The following is a 27,127-nucleotide window of genomic DNA, read 5'->3' on the forward strand; positions in this document are numbered from 1 at the left end:
TTTGTTGTTGTTTTTGTTTATTAATTTACTTTCGCTCCAAAAACAATTGCAATGCTAATAACCTGGTTGATTTCTATCATATTATAACACTACGTTTTGTGCATGACATCACCTGCAAAATTGATTCTTAAGTGTTCACTTTTGCTCCATAGTGTATATATGTGTATAGGTATCGATGACAAAAAAATATACGTTTGGGTTACATAGATAGATAGATAATTAATTGAGGATCGCACTGCGACCATTGGTCTATTGTGCCCTCAACTGATTCACAGCACCTCATCCAAGCCGACTTCTCGGATGAACCCTAGCAGTTCACCTGGCTTGAGGGATTTGATGTGAGAATGTTCTGGCCATGGTGAGCCCAAAAACTTAGCCCTACGTCTTGAGATTGCGTCACATTCCAGGAGTACATGTTCCGCTGTCTCCGCTGATCGATCACAAAATCGGCATGTGTTGTTCGATAGTATGCCCAGCTTCTGCATGTGGCTGTTCAGTCTGCAATGTCCTGCAAGAATAGCTGTTAGGATCCTCAGGTTATCTTTCGACAGGCCAATTAATGCCCTATATCGAGTTGTGTTGTAGCCCCCTAGCAGTAACTTAGATTGCCTCAGGCCTGGCATATTGCACCAGTGTTCTTCCCTCTTTTCCCTTTCTTCTACTAGTAGATGCCCTCTGATTTCCTGCCGGCCTACTGGCAGGAACGGCTCAGGACCAATAGGTAGTGTCGTTGCTGCCTCTCTTGCCAGGCTGTCCGCTTGCTCATTGCCCTCCACTCCCCTGTGGCCAGGAACCCAGGCCAACAACAGTTTGTTGTGTGCTCCTAGTTGATTTAGCTTTTCAACGCACTCAAGGACTAGTGCTGATTTTATTTCAGACGCCGAGATCGCCTTGATGGCGGCCTGACTGTCACTGAGTATAGCAATTGTTTCTTTGGAGTATTCGCGCTGAATGTTCAGGTCAGCACACTGGCTTATAGCAAATACTTCCGCTTGAAAAATGCTCGGGTGTGCCCCAGAGGCGTTAATATCTTGGCTCTGGGTCCAATTACTCCAGATCCAATCCCCTCTGGCGTCTTCGAGCCATCGGTATACCATACTATTCTATTAGCTGATGAATGTACTCAATTCTGCTTTCCTCCCACGTGCCCTTGTCTCCCAGTTCTACTTTGAACCTTCTCTCATAGACTATCTGCCTGAGGATATCATCCCTCGGGAGTTGAGATATTGGGATCTTCTCTCTCAATTCCTCCATGTTTCGGGACGATATGACTTTACCTATGCCCGAGCCCTCCTTAGCGGAATTCAGGAGCGTTCGCTTGGCTGACTGCTCTATTGATATATGCAGCGGGGTCAGATCGAGGATAGCCTCCAGCGCTGATGTAGGGCATGGCATGTGCGCATAGCTCCCGTGATGCATACACATGCCAGTCGCTGAAGTTTTGACAGTGCTTGCCTCGTCGTCGCCCGAGTTGCTCTCGATGCCCAGGCTATCGAACCGTATGTTATAGGTATTATCATGGTATACATCCATCTTAGCACATGCGGGCTACAGCCCCATGATTTCCCTGCTAAACGTTTGCATATCATGATGGACCTCGTGGCCCTAGCTCTCATGGAGTCGAAGTGCTGTTTCCATAGGAGCTTGGTGTCAAAAATGACCCCCAAGTATTTCACCGCGGTTCCATGCTCTAGTGCCACGCCATCTATTGTAATTGCTCTCAGGGCTGGTAGGGCCCTTCTTCTGGTGAAAGGGATGATGGTCGTTTTAGATGGGTTGATGTTAAGCCCCACACTGGCACACCATCCCTTTGTAATATTCAATGCTCTCTGTATTATGTCACAGAGCGTACTCTCGAATTTACCCCTTGCAATTATGACGATGTCGTTAGCATATCCCTGGCATCTTATGCCACTGTCAGATAGCTTTTGCAGGAGTTCATCCACTACTAGACTCCACAGAAGGGGTGATAGAACACCTCCTTGAGGGCACCCCCTCGTGGTATTAACCTTAACTGCGCTGTTGCCTACATGGACTTCAGCGATACTTGTGCGGAGTAGATTGTCAATCCATCTCTGGATAGGCATCTGAATTCCTCTTCTCTGCAGTGCTATGTTTACGCTTTCGTGAGATGTGTTGTCAAAGGCACCCTCGATGTCAAGGAAAGCGCAAATCACTGTTTCCTCTGTTTCGAACGCCCTCTGTATTTCAGATGTTGATTGGTACAAAGCTGTGTCCGTGCACCTACCCGCTCTGTACGCATGCTGGCTATGATGTAGGGGCCAGCTCTTGAGGGCGTTCGATCTAAATTCTTGGTCCAATATCTTTTCCATTGCCTTCAAGACAAAGGAAGTTAGACTTATTGGTCTGAAGGACTTTGCCTGTGAATAGTCCTTTTTTCCTACTTTTGGTATGAAAACCACTTTTGCTCTTCTCCACATCATGGGTATGTATCCCAGTGCCAGGCTATCTCTCATGATCCTGGCCAGATGTGAGATAATCTGTGTCCCTTGCTGCATTAGCGCCGGGTAGATGCCATCCACCCCCGGAGATTTGTATTTCTCAAAGGATTCCACTGCCCATCAGACTCTGGCCTCACTGAAGAGGGAGTTGGCCACTTGGCAGTCTGATGGGGTTGGTTTCACTCTGGGGAACACAGGTTCCGGTACTTGCGAAGAGGCACCCGGAAAATGCGTTTGTAGCAGGGCCTTCGCCCGCTCCTCCACCGTTCCGGTATAGGTACCGTCTGGGAGCCTAATCGCTAGGTTAATCTCCCTCTGCTCTTTGGCTAGGGCCTTGTGGAGCCTTGCCGCTGCAGGTGTGCTAGAAATTCCCTCAAAGAAATTTCTTAAACTTTCCCTCTTAGCTTTCCTTATCTCTTTATTGTACTTTGTTAGATTTTGAGTGTATTCCTCCCAGTTGCCGGTTCTTCTTGCCCCGTTGAAGAGTTTCCTGACTTTTGTAACGACAGCCTTTGTATAAACTACGCCCCTGCACTTGCATGATTACTCAAAGCTATTTCTGCAAGTAAGCGTGCCAACAAACAGCAAATCGCCTCTGTATTATGTGTAGGGCCTTGTGGAGCCTTGCCGCTGCAGGTGTGCTAGAAATTCCCTCACAGAAATTTCTTAAACTTTCCCTCTTAGCTTTCCTTATCTCTTTATTGTACTTTGTTAGATTTTGAGTGTATTCCTCCCAGTTGCCGGTTCTTCTTGCCCCGTTGAAGAGTTTCCTGACTTTTGTAACGACAGCCTTTGTATAAACTACGCCCCTGCACTTGCATGATTACTCAAAGCTATTTCTGCAAGTAAGCGTGCCAACAAACAGCAAATCGCCTCTGTATTATGTGTATGTGTGTGTGTGGTTATCTTACCTAGCATTCCATTCAACATGTTCAAAGGCTTCCAGTATCTTTGAGTGACTTTGAACAAGAAGAAAAATGGTTTGGCAGTCAACGCAAAACGGTAGTGGCAGTGGAAAAAAAGATTGCCTATAAAAGGGCCACCATTCCATCTTTCCCTTTCAAAAGTCTAAAGTGAAAGCGACGTGCGTATGCTTTAAGCCGCGAGTGCAGTGAAAAAAAAAGAGGTTAAAAGTTTAAGTGCAAAGTTACCGTTTCCCTTAAGGAACGGCCTACTTAGTGAATAAAAAAAAAAAAGGTTCCGCAACCTAGCGGATGACAACAGTTAACCACCAACGGAGTCACCACCAATAACACAGGTAAGTGAAACCATCCTCCCTTAAGTGACTAAATCCGAGGACAAATTTAATTACGTTTTCTCAGGTGAACTTTAGAGGTTTTTTTTCTGCCCTAAGTGGAAATTTTGTCTGCCAGACAAACCTTGGAAGTTACGTGAGAAAACGGGACTAAATTGCTTTCAACCAAGTAAAGTATGTACAGCCGACTTATATATTTTGTTTTATGATTTTCGCTGCAGGAACGTCGATACCATTAGCTTGGAGATTCACCAGCACGTCCGGTGTGAGGCACCGTAGCCAAACATAACCACCCGACCGGTAAGCACCCCATAACACTCAAGATCAACACACTGAGCCGCAAGCACACAAACCTAAACTAAAGCACACCGCACCGAATACCAAGTCGACATACATTCCCTCGTATAAAACTCCATAACCAGACTCTAAGTAAAAGGATACATCGAAACGCAAACAACACCAAGATCATACATACATTCACCTTCACACGCAGCCACGGCCAGCCACCTAAACTCAGATACACACCAGCACCAGAAAACATTCACCCGCATTCACAACTAGCCATCTAAACACTAAGACACATCAGCAGCACCAAATATCATCCACCTGCACTCACGACCAAACATCCAAAGACAAATACGCATCAACACCGCAAACTATCATACACCCAGAACCAACCACACCACTTATTATAACCACACAAGCCCATCGCAAACACACCAGCGAAATACAACAAACCACGTTCACCATAAAACCAGCACAACGACTTGCAACAATCATACCAACAATAACCACGCAACATCTAAAAACACAAACACAGGTAAATTATTGAAAAGAAGGTAAATCATTGAAAAGAAGGCTCGACAGCACAATCATTACATCACATCCTCCTCCATCACATCACGCTATCATACATCGCAGTACCGCACATCACATCATTTTATCTATTATAACATCACGTCACACCAAAGAAGGCATCGCGGTGAGTAATTGTTATCCGATCACTGGTGTGGATTGGTTCATAGGACAGCTAGACTGAGCAATCGAAGTCGGGAGAAGATCGCCAGGTAGAGAGCGTGCTCCCCACTACCACGAATTCGCCGCAACAACACCACCAACTAAAAGGGAATCAAGTACCACAGAGACCGGAAAACACCCGTATAATTTTTAAATTCTAACAACCATTCTTTTTAGACTAAGCCCCATATTATTCGTTTCGTAATTCCCTCCACACATAAATTTTTTATCGGGATTGTTATTTCTATTTCCCTACATTCTTTCTTATATATACATATCTAAATCTTTGTTTTTAACACTTACCCAATAATTGTCACACAGACTTCTATAAGTTTTTTTTGCTGCAAAATTTTAAGTTTATACAATTTAGTTTTCACTTGTTTTTCACTGTTGCATTTTGTTTATTTTTAATTTATCAGTTTTCATTTTTTTTTTACTTACGTTTGGCAAACTCGTAATTTTGCATTAACCTTTTTTTGTTTTGCTTTACAAAAGAGAGCTTTTTTTATCATTTCTGTTACTCGCTTCCTTTACGGAATTTCCCTTTTTTTCATGCAAACATCTTCTGCTCCATTATACTTCTTGTATTGCTTTTTTTGTATTTGTTTCTTTCCTTCCGTATAATTCTTAATTTTTTTTGTTCTTTTATAGCAACATGCTGTTATTGCCCCTTAAATGAACACCACACACAAAACATCTTTGCCTCAACATTCTTTTTCCACACTTTTGTTCACACTTTTCTTGCTACTTTCAATTCCTTTTTCTTTTCTTAAATTTCTTTTTCTATTATTTGATCATCCTGGTTTTTAAGAAATAACCAACCCAACTAACTTCTCACCATTTGTTTTATTTCATTTATTTTTCGCGTTCGCATATTTTTTTATGCAATTTTTTTATCAATCAACGCGATCGCGATAAAATATGCGTACACATTTTAATTCATGTAAACCGGAACTGAAGGTCCCATGTGGCCAACCGAAGAGAACACTAAATTTGGTGGAAAACGAGTAGGACTTTTTCTCTTTCCTTCTTTTCTTTTCAGCTCACATCACCTCAGCCTTGGTACCTGGACTGCAGATGAGTGTAGAGAGTTAAAGAAAACGGTAATATATAATATTTTTCTATGATCTCTCATTTCATTTACATATTCCTTTTTTTCACTTGCTCATGCTCAGACTTCTTAATGAATTACTGTGTCTGTAAAGAAATACGGAGTGTTAGCTAAAAAGGGTGTTCCCCTAGGAAGTTTTATTATATTTCTATTTCTTTATAATTCTAATTGTTTTTATTGAATTGAATTGCTTTTTGCCTTGATTTCTTAGTTGTTTTGGTAAAGAGAGTTCTTGAAATAAGTTTAGGTTAAGCGCATTTTAGTTTCGCCATCCTTTTTGTCGATTTTGTTATTTGAATTTCAATATCCCTTTTTTGGTAAGGGTAGATTTTAATAAGCTAATATAAGTCATATCGCTCTACAGAATTGAGGTCCCTAGCACGTAAGTTAATACTGAAATTTTGAAATAAAACATTGTAAGCAAAGGTAATGGTACCTTTTGGAGTTTTTAGTTGAAGCGACTGTAGGTAAAATGTCGGCCCTTTAAGTCCCTTTGGTGTTAGTGTGGGTGTTGCCCTTGCGGCACACTAGGAATGGGTGAGGTGTTGCGACTAGACTGACAGACTATGGGTTAGGCCCGACCTTTGACTTTCACGGACGGACTACGTCATGATAAGGGAACTCCACTCGGTTATCGGAGTCAAAGTGGTGTTCAAGGTTGTTCATGCCTCATGAACAAGAGGGGTGGGATGACTCCACCTGACACGGACAGTCTTCTCCCGCTTTCCTTTTCTCTTCTCTTTTGTCGCTAACTTTTTCTAGTCTCTGTGTTTTCCTAACCTAGGCATGAACTCCTAATTTTGTTTTTGTGACTGTGGGTCGAGTTAGGTGGCAAGAACCGCGCCTCAACGCCGACGAGCCTCAGCCGGGCTACCACCATGCCTAACCGCCACCCTTCTCGCCCTGGACCAAGCAGTTACATTACAATGGCGCCCAACGGTAATAGCCGATCACCTTTTATTTCCCATATCTTTTCATTTCTACTATACCTCTCATTTTCCGAAATTTTTTTTTAAATTCTTCTATCTTTCAAATATCCAACGAAATAGCTATTGTAAGTAACTTTACTTCTTGCTTACCAGTTTGCTTTCGTCCTACTTTTTGTCTCTCTTAATTCATCAAATTCCACATTAATTTCAATCTCCGTTTACAGTCTACTACCTTAATCTTAATTAATTTGTTTCTATGGCTATTTTGTTAATTTTCCTGGTGGTTTTCTTTCTAATGAATTTTCCTTCTTTCGGACGGGTTAGGGTTACGAGGGTAGCATCACTTTCCGAGTCGGTGAAGTGATTTGTGCCTAAGTGACATTTAGATAGACGGGGGGTTGTTAGTGTGACTTCGAAGTTCCCTTTCTTCGATTTCAACGTCGTGAAAAGGTGGTATTCGAAGTCGAGACTAGCACATTTCATGACGATTGTTGTGGCGAAGCTGCTCAAGCTGCCATGCAAATGTTCCAGTAACACCTGCACGTGAGGTTAGCAGCTTTTGTCCACTGGGGGTAGATTCGGGTTTTTATTCAAAGATATTCGGCAACCACGGCTGGAGCAAGTGCTCTGACCGTTGAAGTGTCGAATAGGGTAACTAAAAGGGGGACTAGCTGACATGACTTCGGACTGAGAACTGACGGACGTAAGCAGCACCGACCTAAGTTTCAATTCCTTCGCAAGGTCAACACCAAAACGCACTAACCGCTAACACATACATATTCAATTTAGATATTTTTGCATTAATTTAACGATTCAGAAATCAGCGTAAATTTCGAAGAAGAAAACTCGTTTTGAAGTTTTTATTTGAATCTTGATATACTAGTAATAAATTGCTAAAATTGGGGAAAATTTACTTTTAATTTACTTTTTTGTAGAAAGGGAATTATAAAATTAGATTTTGGTGTTAATACAACAAAAAAAAAAAACAAATTTGAATTTAATCGTACTTTTTCCGCTTAACTTTTGCTACATTATTTTAATAAGTTAGTCCCTAGGAAACTATAGACCACCGATTTGAAGTTTAAAGGTGGATGTGTAGTTCTAATTTTCTTCTGAATTTTCCCTATATTTCTTTTAATAAAATTCCTTCAACTTAGTCATAATAATCGAGTCTAACAACAAAAGATATAAGCATTCGAAATTTTCAGAGGATACTGAATCCTGAGCCTCTCAAAGAAATTTCCATACCGTTAAGAAAAATTAACACATGCACACAAACTACTCCTATACATTTAGATTTCAATTTTTCAACACTCATACATATATATGTATACATATTTCTAAATTTCATACTGAATTTTTATTTGTTTTCATACGTTTATTTTTGAGTTTTTTTTTACGAAAAGGTGTTACCAAAACCTTTTCACATATTTTTTTTTTACATACAACATACATATATACTTCCCTTCCTTGTTTTTGTTTTTTATTGGAATTTTTGGAGATAGTTGCTGAAATCAGTCGTTTCGGTTGTAACATTGTTTCTTTCTTAAGTTCATGTTATACTTTTTGTTGGCAGCGGTTCGCGTAAAACCAGGTCTCTTAAGCTAGCCCAACCTTTTCAGCCCAATCAAAAAACGAGACCGTACTAAATTGCACAACATTTATTACTAATTTAGTACCGATTAATTAAATTTATTACCCTTGTATTTTAAAAAATATCGAGGGTTGGGCTAGCTTAAGTTTAAGCCAGCCCAACCCATATGCACAATCAAAAAACGAGACCGTACTAAATTGCACAACATTTATTACTAATTTAGTACCGATTAATTAAATTTATTACCCTTGTATTTTAAAAAATATCGAGGGTTGGGCTAGCTTAAGTTTAAGCCAGCCCAACCCATATGCACAATCAAAAAACGAGACCGTACTAAACTGCTCAACATTTATTACTAATTTAGTACCGGTTAATTAAATTTATTACCCTTGTATTTTAAAAAATATCGAGGGTTGGGCTAGCTTAAGTTTAAGCCAGCCCAACCCATATGCACAATCAAAAAACGAGGCCGCACTAAACTGCAAAACATTTATTACTAATTTAGTACCGGTTAATTAAATTTATTACCCTTGTATTTTAAAAAATATCGAGGGTTGGGCTAGCTTAAGTTTAAGCCAGCCCAACCCATATGCACAAACAAAAACCGAGACCGTACTAAACTGCAAAACATTTATTACTAATTTAGTACCGGTTAATTAAATTTATTACCCTTGTATTTTAAAAAATATCGAGGGTTGGGCTAGCTTCAGTTTAAGCCAGCCCAACGCATATGCACAATCAAAAAACGAGACCGTACTAAACTGCAAAACATTTATTACTAATTTAGTACCGGTTAATTAAATTTATTACCCTTGTATTTTAAAAAATATCGAGGGTTGGGCTAGCTTAAGTTTAAGCCAGCGCAACCCATATGCACAATCAAAAAACGAGACCGTACTAAACTGCAAAACATGTATTACTAATTTAGTACCGGTTAATTAAATTTATTACCCTTGTATTTTAAAAAATATCGAGGGTTGGGCTAGCTTAAGTTTAAGCCAGCCCAACCCATATGCACAATCAAAAAACGAGACCGCACTAAACTGCAAAACATTTATTACTAACTTAGTACCGGTTAATTAAATTTATTACCCTTGTATTTTAAAAAATATCGAGGGTTGGGCTAGCTTAAGTTTAAGCCAACCCAACCCATATGCACAATCAAAAACCGAGACCGTACTAAACTGCAAAACATTTATTACTAATTTAGTACCGATTAATTAAATTTATTACCCTTGTATTTTAAAAAATATCGAGGGTTGGGCTAGCTTAAGTTTAAGCCAGCCCAACCCATATGCACAAACAAAAACCGAGACCGTACTAAACTGCAAAACATTTATTACTAATTTAGTACCGGTTAATTAAATTTATTACCCTTGTATTTTAAAAAATATCGAGGGTTGGGCTAGCTTAAGTTTAAGCCAACCCAACCCATATGCACAATCAAAAAACGAGACCGTACTAAACTGTAAAACATTTATTACTAATTTAGTACAGGTTAATTAAATTTATTACCCTTGTATTTTAAAAAATATCGAGGGTTGGGCTAGCTTAAGTTTAAGCCAGCCCAACCCATATGCACAATCAAAAAACGAGACCGTACTAAACTGCAAAACATTTATTACTAATTTAGTACCGGTTAATTAAATTTATTACCCTTGTATTTTAAAAAATATCGAGGGTTGGGCTAGCTTAAGTTTAAGCCAGCCCAACCCATATGCACAATCAAAAAACGAGACCGTACTAAACTGCAAAACATTTATTACTAATTTAGTACCGGTTAATTAAATTTATTACCCTTGTATTTTAAAAAATATCGAGGTTTGGGCTAGCTTAAGTTTAAGCCAACCCAACCCATATGCACAATCAAAAAACGAGACCGTACTAAACTGCAAAACATTTATTACTAATTTAGTACCGGTTAATTAAATTTATTACCCTTGTATTTTAAAAAATATCGAGGTTTGGGCTAGCTTAAGTTTAAGCCAGCCCAACCCATATGCACAATCAAAAAACGAGACCGCACTAAACTGCAAAACATTTATTACTAATTTAGTACCGGTTAATTAAATTTATTACCCTTGTATTTTAAAAAATATCGAGGGTTGGGCTAGCTTAAGTTTAAGCCAGCCCAACCCATATGCACAAACAAAAACCGAGACCGTACTAAACTGCAAAACATTTATTACTAATTTAGTACCGGTTAATTAAATGTATTACCCTTGTATTTATTACCCTGGCATTTAGCATTAAACGTGATCCCCAACCTTCGATATTTTTTAAAATACAAAGGTAATAAATTTAATTAACCGGTACTAAATTAGTAATAAATGTTGTGCAGTTTAGTACGGTCTCGTTTTTTGATTGTGCATCGCTATTTTTTAAAATACAAGGGTAATACATTTAATTAACCGGTACTAAATTAGTAATAAATGTTTTGCAGTTTAGTACGGTCTCGTTTTTTGATTGTGCATATGGGTTGGGTTGGCTTAAACTTAAGCTAGCCCACCCCTCGATATTTTTTAAAATACAAGGGTAATAAATTTAATTAACCGGTACTAAATTAGTAATAAATGTTTTGCAGTTTAGTACGGTCTCGTTTTTTGATTGTGCATATGGGTTGGGTTGGCTTAAACTTAAGCTAGCCCAACCCTCGATATTTTTTAAAATACAAGGGTAATAAATTTAATTAACCGGTACCAAATTAGTAATAAATGTTTTGCACTTTAGTACGGTCTCGTTTTTGATTGTGCATCGATATTTTTTAAAATACAAGGGTAATAAATTTAATTAACCGGTACTAAATTAGTAATAAATGTTTTGCAGTTTAGTACGGTCTCGTTTTTTGATTGTGCATATGGGTTGGGTTGGCTTAAACTTAAGCTAGCCCAACCCTCGATATTTTTTAAAATACAAGGGTAATAAATTTAATTAACCGGTACTAAATTAGTAATAAATGTTTTGCAGTTTAGTACGGTCTCGTTTTTTGATTGTGCATATGGGTTGGGCTGGCTTAAACTTAAGCTAGCCCAACCCTCGATATTTTTTAAAATACAAAGGTAATAAATTTAATTAATCGGTACTAAATTAGTAATAAATGTTGTGCAATTTATTACGGTCTCGTTTTTTGATTGTGCATATTGGCTTAAACTTAAGCTTGCCCAACCCTCGATATTTTTTAAAATACAAGGGCAATAAATTTCATTCACCGGTACTAAATTAGTAATAAATGTTTTGCAGTTTAGTACGGTCTCGTTTTTTGATTGTGCATATGGGTTGGGTTGGCTCAAATTTAAGCTAGCCCAACCCTCCATATTTTTTAAAATACAAGGGTAATAAATTTAATTAACCGGTACTAAATTAGTAATAAATGTTTTGCAGTTTAGTACGGTCTCGTTTTTTGATTGTGCATATGGGTTGGGTTGGCTTAGACTTAAGCTAGCCCAACCCTCGATATTTTTTAAAATACAAGGGTAATAAATTTAATTAACCGGTACTAAATTAGTAATAAATGTTTTGCAGTTTAGTACGGTCTCGTTTTTTGATTGTGCATAGCTTAAGTTTAAGCCAGCCCAACCCTCGATATTTTTTAAAATACAAGGGTAATAAATTTAATTAACCGGTACTAAATTAGTAATAAATATTTTGCAGTTTAGTACGGTCTCGTTTTTTGATTGTGCATATGGGTTGGGCTGGCTTAAACTTAAGCTAGCCCAACCCTCGATATTTTTTAAAATGCAAAGGTAATAAATTTAATTAATCGGTACTAAATTAGTAATAAATGTTGTGCAATTTATTACGGTCTCGTTTTTTGATTGTGCATATTGGCTTAAACTTAAGCTAGCCCAACCCTCGATATTTTTTAAAATACAAGGGCAATATATTTCATTCACCGGTACTAAATTAGTAATAAATGTTTTGCAGTTTAGTACGGTCTCGTTTTTTGATTGTGCATATGGGTTGGGTTGGCTCAAATTTAAGCTAGCCCAACCCTCGATATTTTTTAAAATACAAGGGTAATAAATTTAATTAACCGGTACTAAATTAGTAATAAATGTTGTGCAATTTAGTACAGTCTCGTTTTTTGATTGTGCATATGGGTTGGGTTGGCTTAAACTTAAGCTAGCCCAACCCTCGATATTTTTTAAAATACAAGGGTAATCAATTTAATTAATCGGTACTAAATTAGTAATAAATGTTGTGCAATTTAGTACAGTCTCGTTTTTTGATTGTGCATATGGGTTGGGTTGGCTTAAACTTAAGCTAGCCCAACCCTCGATATTTTTTAAAATATAAGGGTAATAAATTTAATTAATCGGTACTAAATTAGTAATAAATGTTGTGCAATTTAGTACGGTCTCGTTTTTTGATTGGGCTGAAAAGGTTGGGCTAGCTTAAGAGACCTCGTAAAACCAAAGGTTGTAATTGAATTTTTAATTTTCGTATTTTTTTTATTTTTCTTTAACTGCGTTCTTCTACACCGCACCGTGTGGTACATGGAGAGGGAGAAAAACCAAGAAGAAGTACCAAGGCCAGGACTAGAGATTCTTAGTTGCAACAGAGAAGGTCCAGTCACCCGTAGCATTACGAGGGCACTCGAAAACCAGGTAGTTGGGTCTATATTCACGCAGATAGACACAGGTATCGAAATTCCAGTAGACTTCCTGCCAACTGATTTCCTCAACCGTTGTTCTGCTAGGATTTTTGGTAACTTGGAGCCTAGGGGACAGGGAAGAAAAGAGGTTGCTGTAACGAACACTGTCGTGGTAGACAACGTTGATAATTCGCTAAGCTTTTCCCGCAAGTTATCTATGCTAGATATGTCTGACCCAACAGAGGATTTGGGGACTAGGGGAGCATACGGAGGAGCAATGCCGCGTAATCCACCTGGAAATGCTGAGCAAGAAAGAAGGCCAGACTACACACAGAGACCGACAGCTGGTCGTATGGAGAATTTGAATGCCATAATGGAAACAATATCGCAACAAAACCAAATCGTGTTGGAAACAATGGACGAGTTTCGGAAGATGAGGGCCGATGTGACGCGTCTTAGTAGCCGAGTGGCAAACGTAGAGACATCGTTGCATGCTCCAGCAGCGCCACACCAGCCAGCATCTACTTCAACACCAGGGCGAAGTTACGATAGGGAAAACAGGGAAACTAGCGGCAACACAAAACAGCGCGAGGATAGGGCCAGCGACAATTACGGCAGAAAACGGATCGATCTGCATAAGTGGAACCTTAAGTTCGATGGGTCGCCGAAGGGAATGACGGTCGAAAGTTTTGTTTTCAGGGTAGAGAGGATGAGAATGCAGTACCAGTTGAGTTACGAGCAGATCCTTACAGATTTTCACTGTTTAGTCACTGGCTCGGCACTCAAATGGTACTGGCAGGTCTTAGAAGATAATGTGGACGACCCAAACTTCGACTACCCTCGCCTGAAAGCGGAACTTTTGGCTCAGTTCAAATCGGCGGACTCGGACTATGAGGTGATCCGCGAGATCATGGAGAGAAAGCAACTTCCACATGAGACTTTTGACGAATTCTACGCTGACATCCATGATCTCACTTTCCGCCTGAGAGCAAGGATTCCGGAGCCAGAACTGGTAAATATCATTAAATGTAAGTCCTCTTTTCGCCTTATGAAGTGTTTTGCGTGTGGTAAAGATTCGTCCTTCTGTGTGTTTAAACCTGAGGCGGGAAACCGGGGTCTGGCGGAGATGTCCGGGCACTCTGTCCAGAACAAGGAACACCCGGAAAGGCAGCAAACAAACTAGGCCAAGAGGTAGGCATTAAGATTTTGCAACGTGAGAAGATAGTAGGGGTACCGGATAGAGAAGAAAAAGAAGAGAAACCAAGGATGGAAAAAGATAGTTTGCACAGTAGGAAAATTAGGTATGAGGAAGCCCGCAGACGCATATTTTGCGAAGAGCTAGATAAACGAAGAAATAGAGGTACAAATAGGAATTAAAACAAAATACATAAAATGCGGGAAAAGAAAAAGAATTTTAGGAGAATAAGAAATAAGATAATAGCCACAATCGTTACAATTAAGGGTGATAACCGATTTTATGCAAGAACCGAGATAGGGGGTTGGGAAGTATTAGCGTTATTAGACTCAGGTGCAGGAGCTTGTTGTTTGGGAAAAAATTCGGAAAATATATTAAAGGATAAGGAACATCTGATCCTACCAGTCAAGGGACAGAAGATACGGACGGCGAATGGAGGTGAAACATCCGTCCAGGGTGTTATAACTTTACCAGTTCGGTGGGATGGGATGACCCGGGATCTGGAATTCTTGATTGTCCCTGGCCTACAGCAGGAGGTCTACCTGGGTGTTGATTTTTGGCAGGCTTTTGAACTTAGTGTTGTTAGTAGGGGGCGAAGTGACACGTCTAAAAGTGCTGTCGTATCAGAACTTGCGCCCGCCGAGGGTGATCTGTGTTTTGATGCGGTGCAACACGTGTTAAGCCTGGAAGAAAACAAAGCGTTAGAGGGCATCAAGGCGCAGTTTCCGTCGTTTGCTGTTCTGGGACTGGGAAAAACCGACATGGAGGAACACATTATTGAAGTCACTGATGAACACCTACCCGTGAAGCAAAGGCATTATCCTATTTCACCCGCAATACAGAAATTAATATACAACGAGCTCGATCGCATGCTAGGGATGGGAGTGATAGAAGAGAGCAACAGCTGCTGGAACTCACCTGTGTCCCTCGTAATCAAAGGAACCAAAAACAGACTGTGCCTCGATGCCCGAAAAGTTAATGCACGCACCATTAAAGATGCCTATCCACTCCCACATATTGATGGTATTTTAAGCCGACTACAAAATACCCGCTATATATCTGCCATCGACCTAAAAGACGCGTTTTGGCAGATACCATTAGAGAAGAAATCAAGAGAAAAGACGGCTTTCACAGTGCCTGGTAGACCTTTGTACCATTTCACGGTAATGCCGTTTGGACTGTGCAACGCTGCACAGCGCATGTGCCGACTAATGGACAAGGTGATACCCGCTTCCCTTCGTGAATCATTGTTTGTGTATCTAGACGATTTACTTGTTTGTTCAGAAGATTTTTCGTCTCATTTATATTTGTTATCTGTTGTAGCTAAGTGTCTTCGTGATGCGAAATTGACGATCAACGTTGAGAAGAGCAAATTTTGTTACAAAGAAGTGCGCTATCTCGGATACGTGGTCGCGGACGGATGCATCCGTACAGACGATAGTAAAATAGCGGCGATGCGAGACTTTCCAGAGCCACGAACTCCGAAACAGCTTAGAAGGTTCTTGGGGATGACGGGATGGTATAGACGATTTATACAGGACTATGCCACGATTGCTGCACCACTACACGACAGACTGACGAAAGAAAACATAAAAAAGTTTTCAATGACGGAGGATGCAAAGGCGGCGTTTAACAGCCTAAAACAAAGCCTGATATCGGCACCAGTGCTGACTCACCCGGACTTCAACAGACATTTTTACATACAGTGTGACGCATCGACAGACGGGGTGGGTGGAGTACTATTCCAACTGGAAGACGAAAACAACGAACGACCGATAGCGTATGTGTCAGCTAAACTAAATAAAGCGCAACGCAACTACAGTATTACGGAACTGGAATGTTACGCTGCAGTAATCAGCATAAAGAGGTTCAGGCCATACGTGGAGGGTCTACCTTTTACGGTGATAACAGATCACGCTAGCTTGAAGTGGCTCATGGGGCAAAAGGATCTTTCAGGTCGATTGGCTAGATGGAGCCTAAAACTAGTCATATAATTTCAAGATAGAACACCGTAAGGGGACCCAAAACGTAGTCCCTGATGCTCTTTCACGAATGGACATGGATGAAATCGACGTCAATGACAGAAGACTAGACATCGACATTAACTCGGAAGCCTTTAAGTCGATTGAATACGTCGAGCTACAGAAGACAATAACGGAGAATAAAGACAGACTACCAGAGCTTTGCGTTTCAGACGGCTACGTGTACAGACGAACACAATTTAACAGGGAGACGAACTACAGGAAGACCATACCTGGAAATTCTGGGTTCCAACTGAGCTGCGAAGGAGTTTGGTAGAAACAGCACATGGATCGCCTTCAGCTGGACACGGTGGAATCCATAAGACCCTATCACGTGTCCGAGAAAGATATTATTGGCCCGGTATGGTTGCAGATGTGCATGCACATGTAAAAGCATGTGAAATATGCAAAGGAAACAAAACTCAAAACGCCTTCCACAAACCAACAATGGGAAATCAGCACCTCACCGAACGCCCTTTTCAACGTCTGTTCGTCGATTTCATGGGTCCATACCCACGTACTTGTGACGGTAACGTTTATATATTTGTATGTTTAGATCATTTTTCAAAATTTGTCTTTCTCAAGCCAATGCGAAAAGCCACCTCTGCCGAAGTCGTGAAATATCTAGAGAGAGACGTGTTCCATATTTTCGGAGTACCTGAGTATGTGCATTCAGACAACGGAAAGCAATTCACGTCAGATATATTTAACTCCTTCTTGAAGAAGTATGGTACGACGCACATAAAGACCGCATTTTACTCGCCACAAGGGAATGCCGCAGAGAGGGTTAACCGCTCCGTGTTGCAAATCATCCGGTCGTACATTAAAGGAAACCAAAAGAATTGGGATAGAGCCGTAAGCGACGCAGCATTTGCCCTTCGCAGTGTCGTACATACGGCAATAAGTACGTCGCCATATGCAGCTGTGTTTGGAATCCCGATGATGCAACACGGCGCGTCATACGAATTATGCAGGAAATTGAGTGCCCTGAAAGATACTGACGTGGAAGTAGAGACAACAGAATATAAGATGCACATACTCAGGGAAAAGATCATGAAGGAACTTAAATTGGCACACGAGAAAAGTAAGAAGACGTACGACCTCAGAAGCAGAGAAGTAGCTTTTAAAGTAGGGCAGTGGTATACCGCCGCAATTTTAAACAAAGTTCAAAAGTAGATAATTTTAACGCAAAACTTGCACCAAAGCAAGTTAAGTGCATTGTACTTAGGGTCGTTGGCAACTCGATGTACGAGTTAGGAGATACCAGCGGCAAATCAATCGGGGTATACCACGGAAAGGATCTTTTCGCGGCTTAAGATATATGTTCTATGTAGTCCTTGTAACCAATGTAAAGTGTAGTTTGTTCCCAAATTATGTTTTATGTTATTTATTGTTAACGACGGTAGAAATCCCCTAGACCAATAACACACTCTGACTAAGTATCCGACTTGACCATGTATTTATTAACCATTTTGTTTATTTATTTATTTATTTATTTGTGTGATTATTTTAGCATTTATACATTTAGATTTTGTTTTTTTTTTACCACAACATTAAGCTGTGATATAGAATAAGATTAACCTGTGATATAGATTTAGGCTAACCTTCAATATAGACTTAGATTTTCTTAACCAGTGATACCTGTGATAAGTAGTCTTAAGACCCAGTGATTTTAATACTGGAATAGTTGTCCCTATGTCTATATGTCTTAATAGCCGTGTTTTTTAACACGCGTATATCCGTTTACGCTTAAACTTTATATTGACTGCTAAGAGACAAACTATAAATACACCTCTGAAATTGCTGCGCATAAATTTTGTCCTACTAAATTTCAATACGCATTATACTCAGATGTAACTGAAATATGTGTCTTTGTTTCACCCTGTACACTAATTCTATGTATTATATGTGTGTCCACAATTCATCGCAACTGATTCAGCTATATGTTATACCCTATGGCCATCAGAGCGTTGCGTCTCCGCTTTTCGCTACACCCTGTTGCTGTAGCTAGTTCTTTTACCACAGCCGCTAGATGGGTCTCCTAAGCATTATCTAAGCGAAGATAGGCGTTTTTTAACACGCGCAAACGAAACGTATACGCGCGTGTTAAAAAAATATGAGCGTAAAGGGTACAACTCTGTGAAGCCCGGCATTGGGAGTGGGTCGAGGCCACACGTTGGGCCAGAACAAAGAGTAATTGGCGGCTGCGTTATGAATTTTTCTTACGCACACGCTCCATGACGCGGGCATCATCGGCGGATGCGACCCTGTAACGACAGCCTTTGTATAAACTACGCCCCTGCACTTGCATGATTACTCAAAGCTATTTCTGCAAGTAAGCGTGCCAACAAACAGCAAATCGCCTCTGTATTATGTGTATGTGTGTGTGTGTGGTTATCTTACCTAGCATTCCATTCAACATGTTCAAAGGCTTCCAGTATCTTTGAGTGACTTTGAACAAGAAGAAAAATGGTTTGGCAGTCAACGCAAAACGGTAGTGGCAGTGGAAAAAAAAGATTGCCTATAAAAGGGCCACCATTCCATCTTTCCCTTTCAAAAGTCTAAAGTGAAAGCGACGTGCGTATGCTTTAAGCCGCGAGTGCAGTGAAAAAAAAAGAGGTTAAAAGTTTAAGTGCAAAGTTACCGTTTCCCTTAAGGAACGGCCTACTTAGTGAATAAAAAAAAAAAAGGTTCCGCAACCTAGCGGATGACAACAGTTAACCACCAACGGAGTCACCACCAATAACACAGGTAAGTGAAACCATCCTCCCTTAAGTGACTAAATCCGAGGACAAATTTAATTACGTTTTCTCAGGTGAACTTTAGAGGTTTTTTTTTCTGCCCTAAGTGGAAATTTTGTCTGCCAGACAAACCTTGGAAGTTACGTGAGAAAACGGGACTAAATTGCTTTCAACCAAGTAAAGTATGTACAGCCGACTTATATATTTTGTTTTATGATTTTCGCTGCAGGAACGTCGATACCATTAGCTTGGAGATTCACCAGCACGTCCGGTGTGAGGCACCGTAGCCAAACATAACCACCCGACCGGTAAGCACCCCATAACACTCAAGATCAACACACTGAGCCGCAAGCACACAAACCTAAACTAAAGCACACCGCACCGAATACCAAGTCGACATACATTCCCTCGTATAAAACTCCATAACCAGACTCTAAGTAAAAGGATACATCGAAACGCAAACAACACCAAGATCATACATACATTCACCTTCACACGCAGCCACGGCCAGCCACCTAAACTCAGATACACACCATCACCAGAAAACATTCACCCGCATTCACAACTAGCCATCTAAACACTAAGACACATCAGCAGCACCAAATATCATCCACCTGCACTCACGACCAAACATCCAAAGACAAATACGCATCAACACCGCAAACTATCATACACCCAGAACCAACCACACCACTTATTATAACCACACAAGCCCATCGCAAACACACCAGCGAAATACAACAAACCACGTTCACCATAAAACCAGCACAACGACTTGCAACAATCATACCAACAATAACCACGCAACATCTAAAAACACAAACACAGGTAAATTATTGAAAAGAAGGTAAATCATTGAAAAGAAGGCTCGACAGCACAATCATTACATCACATCCACCTCCATCACATCACGCTATCATACATCGCAGTACCGCACATCACATCATTTTATCTATTATAACATCACGTCACACCAAAGAAGGCATCGCGGTGAGTAATTGTTATCCGATCACTGGTGTGGATTGGTTCATAGGACAGCTAGACTGAGCAATCGAAGTCGGGAGAAGATCGCCAGGTAGAGAGCGTGCTCCCCACTACCACGAATTCGCCGCAACAACACCACCAACTAAAAGGGAATCAAGTACCACAGAGACCGGAAAACACCCGTATAATTTTTAAATTCTAACAACCATTCTTTTTAGACTAAGCCCCATATTATTCGTTTCGTAATTCCCTCCACACATAAATTTTTTATCGGGATTGTTATTTCTATTTCCCTACATTCTTTCTTATATATACATATCTAAATCTTTGTTTTTAACACTTACCCAATAATTGTCACACAGACTTCTATAAGTTTTTTTTTGCTGCAAAATTTTAAGTTTATACAATTTAGTTTTCACTTGTTTTTCACTGTTGCATTTTGTTTATTTTTAATTTATCAGTTTTCATTTTTTTTTTACTTACGTTTGGCAAACTCGTAATTTTGCATTAACCTTTTTTTGTTTTGCTTTACAAAAGAGAGCTTTTTTTATCATTTCTGTTACTCGCTTCCTTTACGGAATTTCCCTTTTTTTCATGCAAACATCTTCTGCTTCCATTATACTTCTTGTATTGCTTTTTTTGTATTTGTTTCTTTCCTTCCGTATAATTCTTAATTTTTTTTTGTTCTTTTATAGCAACATTCTGTTATTGCCCCTTAAATGAACACCAAACACAAAACATCTTTGCCTCAACATTCTTTTTCCACACTTTTGTTCACACTTTTCTTGCTACTTTCAATTCCTTTTTCTTTTCTTAAATTTCTTTTTCTATTATTTGATCATCCTGGTTTTTAACAAATAACCAACCCAACTCACTTCTCACCATTTGTTTTATTTCATTTATTTTTCGCGTTCGCATATTTTTTTTATGCAATTTTTTTATCAATCAACGCGATCGCGATAAAATATGCGTACACATTTTAATTCATGTAAACCGGAACTGAAGGTCCCATGTGGCCAACCGAAGAGAACACTAAATTTGGTGGAAAACGAGTAGGACTTTTTCTCTTTCCTTCTTTTCTTTTCAGCTCACATCACCTCAGCCTTGGTACCTGGACTGCAGATGAGTGTAGAGAGTTAAAGAAAACGGTAATATATAATATTTTTCTATGATCTCTCATTTCATTTACATATTCCTTTTTTTCACTTGCTCATGCTCAGACTTCTTAATGAATTACTGTGTCTGTAAAGAAATATGGAGTATTAGCTAAAAAGGGTGTTCCCCTAGGAAGTTTTATTATATTTCTATTTCTTTATAATTCTAATTGTTTTTATTGAATTGAATTGCTTTTTGCCTTGATTTCTTAGTTGTTTGGTAAAGAGAGTTCTTGAAATAAGTTTAGGTTAAGCGCATTTTAGTTTCGCCATCCTTTTTGTCGATTTTGTTATTTGAATTTCAATATCCCTTTTTTGGTAAGGGTAGATTTTAATAAGCTAATATAAGTCATATCGCTCTACAGAATTGAGGTCCCTAGCACGTAAGTTAATACTGAAATTTTGAAATAAAACATTGTAAGCAAAGGTAATGGTACCTTTTGGAGTTTTTAGTTGAAGCGACTGTAGGTAAAATGTCGGCCCTTTAAGTCCCTTTGGTGTTAGTGTGGGTGTTGCCCTTGCGGCACACTAGGAATGGGTGAGGTGTTGCGACTAGACTGACAGACTATGGGTTAGGCCCGACCTTTGACTTTCACGGACGGACTATGTCAGGATAAGGGAACTCCACTCGGTTATCGGAGTCAAAGTGGAGTTCAAGGTTGTTCATGCCTCATGAACAAGACGGGTGGGATGACTCCACCTGACACGGACAGTCTTCTCCCGCTTTCCTTTTCTCTTCTCTTTTGTCGCTAACTTTTTCTAGTCTCTGTGTTTTCCTAACCTAGGCATGAACTCCTAATTTTGTTTTTGTGACTGTGGGTCGAGTTAGGTGGCAAGAACCGCGCCTCAACGCCGACGAGCCTCAGCCGGGCTACCACCATGCCTAACCGCCACACTTCTCGCCCCGGACCAAGCAGTTACATTACACTTTCTTTCTTAGTAGTGTCAAGTCATGCGACCACCAGGGGGTTGCCTTCTTACCCTTAACTAGGGAGACTCGGCAACTGGAGTTGTAGGCATCTATCATTATCTGATTTGCTCTCTCAACTCTGCCTTCTAACTCAGTACAGTTAGTGCTTCTGCTCTTATTTCTGAGACTATCCGCGTTAGCCTCTATGATACTTTTATAGCTGCCCCAGTCTGTTTTCCTGGGATTTCTTCTAGGGCTGGATTGCCCCGATACAGCACCCAGCTCAAACCTTATGATCCTGTGATCCGATAGGGAGGGTTCTTCTGAGACTCTCCATTTCGAGATCATATTCTCAGCTAGGTTGTTGCCAAGTGTTATATCTAGGACCTCTGCCCTGACTCTCGTAACAAACGTCGGTTTGCTCCCGACGTTATATATATATTCAAATCGTTTGGGTTAAAAAAAGGTTAATTTATGGGCAGAATCGCTTTGCATGTAAAAAATGGCCTGGCCATACTAACATTAACACACATATAAAACTAACTATCCATATCTTAATGACTAATTTTTATCATTTTGACGTCGCTCAAAAAAATTAATTAAAAATTAACTACCCTATTGGGGAATTTAATGGTCCTATTAAGGTGGCAGACACACTATAGCAAACAACAATAATATATATTAAATAATTTATACCTCATTTATTGGCAATTTAATACCGCAAAAAAAAATTTAAAGCTGCGTCCGGTTCCGAGAAACGGGAGTGTCTTCTAGCTTAAGACTCAAGCCAGCAGACACTTCGTGAAAACACGACCTACGACTTCCGAACGACTTGGATAATTGATATTACATTTATTGGCAATTTAGTACCGCAAAAAAAAATTTAAAGCTGCGTCCGGTTCCGAGAAACGGGAGTGTCTGCTAGCTTAAGACTCAAGCCAGCAGACACTTCGTGAAAACACGACCTACGACTTCCGAACGACTTGGATAATTGATATTACATTTATTGGCAATTTAGTACCGCAAAAAAAATTTTTAAGCTGCGTCCGGTTCCGAGAAACGGGAGTGTCTGCTAGCTTAAGACTCAAGCCAGCAGACACTTCGTGAAAACACGACCTACGACTTCCGAACGACTTGGATAATTGATATTACATTTATTGGCAATTTAGTACCGCAAAAAAAAATTTAAAGCTGCGTCCGGTTCCGAGAAACGGGAGTGTCTGCTAGCTTAAGACTCAAGCCAGCAGACACTTCGTGAAAACACGACCTACGACTTCCGAACGACTTGGATAATTGATATTACATTTATTGGCAATTTAGTACCGCAAAAAAAAATTTAAAGCTGCGTCCGGTTCCGAGAAACGGGAGTGTCTGCTAGCTTAAGACTCAAGCCAGCAGACACTTCGTGAAAACACGACCTACGACTTCCGAACGACTTGGATAATTGATATTACATTTATTGGCAATTTAGTACCGCAAAAAAAAATTTAAAGCTGCGTCCGGTTCCGAGAAACGGGAGTGTCTGCTAGCTTAAGACTCAAGCCAGCAGACACTTCGTGAAAACACGACCTACGACTTCCGAACGACTTGGATAATTGATATTACATTTCTTGGCAATTTAGTACCGCAAAAAAAAATTTAAAGCTGCGTCCGGTTCCGAGAAACGGGAGTGTCTGCTAGCTTAAGACTCAAGCCAGCAGACACTTCGTGAAAACACGACCTACGACTTCCGAACGACTTGGATAATTGATATTACATTTATTGGCAATTTAGTACCGCAAAAAAAAATTTAAAGCTGCGTCCGGTTCCGAGAAACGGGAGTGTCTGCTAGCTTAAGACTCAAGCCAGCAGACACTTCGTGAAAACACGACCTACGACTTCCGAACGACTTGGATAATTGATATTACATTTATTGGCAATTTAGTACCGCAAAAAAAATTTAAAGCTGCGTCCGGTTCCGAGAAACGGGAGTGTCTGCTAGCTTAAGACTCAAGCCAGCAGACACTTCTTGACAACACGACGTACAGCTCCATAACGACTACAATAATTTATACCTTATTGATTGCCTAAATGTTTCGTTGTCCTGAAAAATATTTTCACTATACCAAAAGGAAAAATTAAATTTTATATTTTGCCGACCCTAATAAATATAAATTATAACTTTCGAAAATCAGTGAGTTGCATGTTACTGATTACTCAAAACTTAGCAACACTTAACTTGACTTAGAAGTCTGCTGAATTTTGATTTTCTATGTAAGTTCTAAGTGACGTTTACATTTTGAGATGCCATTTATTTGTTTCCATTTCATTTTGACATACAGATTGACACTTATTGATTATGATGCCAGAGTGTATGCGCTAAGTGGAGTATAATCGGTGCTAAATTGCCAAGTTTACGCCAAGTCAAGTCAAGTCTATGCTAAGTATCAGTAATGGGCCCTTAAGTCTGAAGCCAGCAGACGCTTCGCGAAAACACGTATGAACATACATGCATACATACATATGTACACATGTACAATGTACATGTTACCGCGCATACAATGATTTAAGTAATGCGTAAATTTAGTTGCATCAATATGTTGATTGTTTTTGTGTTGATGATGTTCGCAACTATAACGGTTTATGAAATACATGTCGGTCTTCTTTCTTTCGAAAATCAGAGAAAAGTTTGTGCATATTTCGTATTTGTATTTTCCAGGGATGCACCTTAACGTTAAGCTAATCGTTTATCAAAAAATTTCCACCGTTTCCGTTGAAACACTTCGAAATATTATCGATAAAGAAATTATCAAGATAAATTGTATCTCGTTTTTAACCGAAACGAAAAGCTTTCGTTAACGTTAAAAACGTTAACGAAAACGTGATACTTTATGTTTGAATTATGCTGGCAATGCTATAGCCATGGTGAAGCCGTAAGGTGGCAACAACGAGCGCACATACACACACAAACTCTATGTAATTTGTTTGTGTAATTCGTTGGTGGTAATGTCAAAAATACTCTGAGAAATGTTCGTACTGTCAAAATTCATGAGAAAAGTTGCAATCAGCTTGGATAATGCTTTCACCTTTATTGACTCCGCCATCAATCAGCTTTGCCAGCATAGTTTGAAATTAATAATCAACATAAACGATTTGATTTCGTTTTGATATGGCAGAAAAAGAAACGAAATCATTTCGTTAATTTGACGATCTTAACGTTAATAAACGAAACGAAATGACTTCGTTTCGTTTATTAACGTTGATTATCGTAACGAAATGATATCGTTTCGTTGGTTAAGCATGCCTGGTATTTTCCCGCTTGCGCGTAGGATTTCTGATAACGGGCACATATGTGCTTTAGGGTGTGCCGAGAAAAACAACTTTTCAATTTCCATCCTCTCAAATGTTTCTATTTTATTAAAAACAAAAAACCCCCACCAAAGATGGGTCCTATAATTCCACTCTACAGGGTACGATATTTTTATTTTATTTTCCCATTTCGTTAACATGGGAACAACTATTTTTTGTCCAAACTTGAATTTACTCAACTTTTTACGAAAATCTTTTATGTGCCGTTTTGCCTAGTTTTGAGGTCTTTTACAGGTTACAAAAAGGTTTTATGATTTTTTTCTAATCATATCATTTGAAAACACTCTTAATGTATTGCGACCTTAATTACGAATTTATGTTATTATTATATTGTTTTAGTTATGTCTATGTGAATTTATGCTTTATCATTTCAATAGACTTTTTAAGTGTGAAATAACTGTTTACACAATTTCGTCAAAGAACACAACTTCAAATGGCCACGAATTTGGACAAAAATCGTAATTAAGATCTCAATATATTAAAGAGTGTTTATAAATGATATGATTAGAGAAAAAAATCATACAAATTGTTTGAAGCCTGTACAAGACCTTAAAACCCGGCGGGAAATCCGTTTTTCGGGTACCACTTAGGGTGGAATAATAGGACCAAACTTTGGTGAGGGTTTTATTTTTACATCAAATTGAAACATTTCAGAGGATAGAATTTGGACAAAATTTTTTTTCGAACCACCCTAATATGCAATTTTTCATATGTACCCATTAGCGCAGAAATCCTGCGCGCATGCCATTTGAAACATATCGAAATACAAACTTTTCTCTGATTTTCGAAAAATAGTAGAGCGAGATGTATTTTAGAAACCGTTATAGTAGCAAACATATCAGTTTGTGCTAACACATACACAATCAACATATTCATGCAACTAAATTTACTCATTACTCAAATCATTTGTAGTAAGTATGCTCGCTACCTTGAATGTATGTTCCAGCGTTGCCACTCGCGCAATTTTTTTTGTTCATAAAGTGTATCATTCTTGAAAAAATGTATCAATTCGTTTTAATAGATTGATACAAAGTTTTTGAGTCATTTCGTCTGAATTTTATATAATGTGTGAAACAAAATTCTGAAATTAATAATATTTAAAACAAAACATCACCGCACTATTTTGGCTAAACGGATCACACAACTGAATTTTATAAAATTTTACCAACGCTCAGTTTTAAATAAATGTCGCTGTTATAAAGGTTTTTCTATTTAACATATCGAAACGCGTTTATTTAAACGAAATTATTGTTTATACGTTTTTTAACAAACACTACTTATTTTAAACAAAACTAATACCAACAAAATTAGATTATGTAGAAGAAATACGGTTTATCTATATATATAATATAGATAGAAAGGAAAAAATAAATATCATTCTAAAATTTGATTTACTATAAAACTGCATATTCAAACATTTTTTAGAAATCTTACTGATAATTTGTAGTTCCCATGACAGGGACAGAGCTTCAATCTTCCAAAATAAAATGTATACATTTTAGCTTTTTTGTATATTTGTATCCACTCATTAAAAATGTATTCAAATGTATACAATTGTATCCAAATGGCAACCCTGGCATGCACATTGTACATATCTGTTTTCATATGTACGCACTAGGGTAGATCTCCTGCGATCTCGTGCTATTAGAAAATATTGTTTAGGACAACGAAAAATTTAGCCTGTCAAAATTGCAGGTTTTAATTTTAATGTTAAGAGGTGCATCATGCGAATCTAGTTTTCTCTTACAAATTACATGGGGAATTTTTATTCGATGTGTACCTACGCTTTAATGACGTTTACTTAATGATCCG

General features: G+C 39.0%; 1 protein-coding gene across 7 annotated transcripts in view; it reads right to left on the minus strand.

The window, feature by feature from the left end:
• The window catches only part of Ephrin (ephrin), a 655,394-nt gene that overhangs the window by 548,269 nt on the left and 79,998 nt on the right, over window positions 1–27,127 (minus strand). Inside the window, exon 2 of one of the 7 annotated variants that reach the window (XM_067758467.1) lies at window positions 20,248–21,145. The exons of 5 other annotated variants lie outside the window; for them this stretch is intronic. The gene's annotated coding sequence lies outside the window, so the exon portion shown is untranslated. Of the gene's footprint in view, window positions 1–5,037; window positions 6,301–20,247; window positions 21,146–27,127 lie in introns of those variants that run through there. One more of the 7 variants, XM_067758468.1, reaches the window with a different exon arrangement.

The sequence above is a fragment of the Eurosta solidaginis genome, chromosome X, assembly GCF_040869045.1.
Source record: "Eurosta solidaginis isolate ZX-2024a chromosome X, ASM4086904v1, whole genome shotgun sequence".
Taxonomy (NCBI): Eukaryota; Metazoa; Arthropoda; class Insecta; order Diptera; family Tephritidae; genus Eurosta; species Eurosta solidaginis.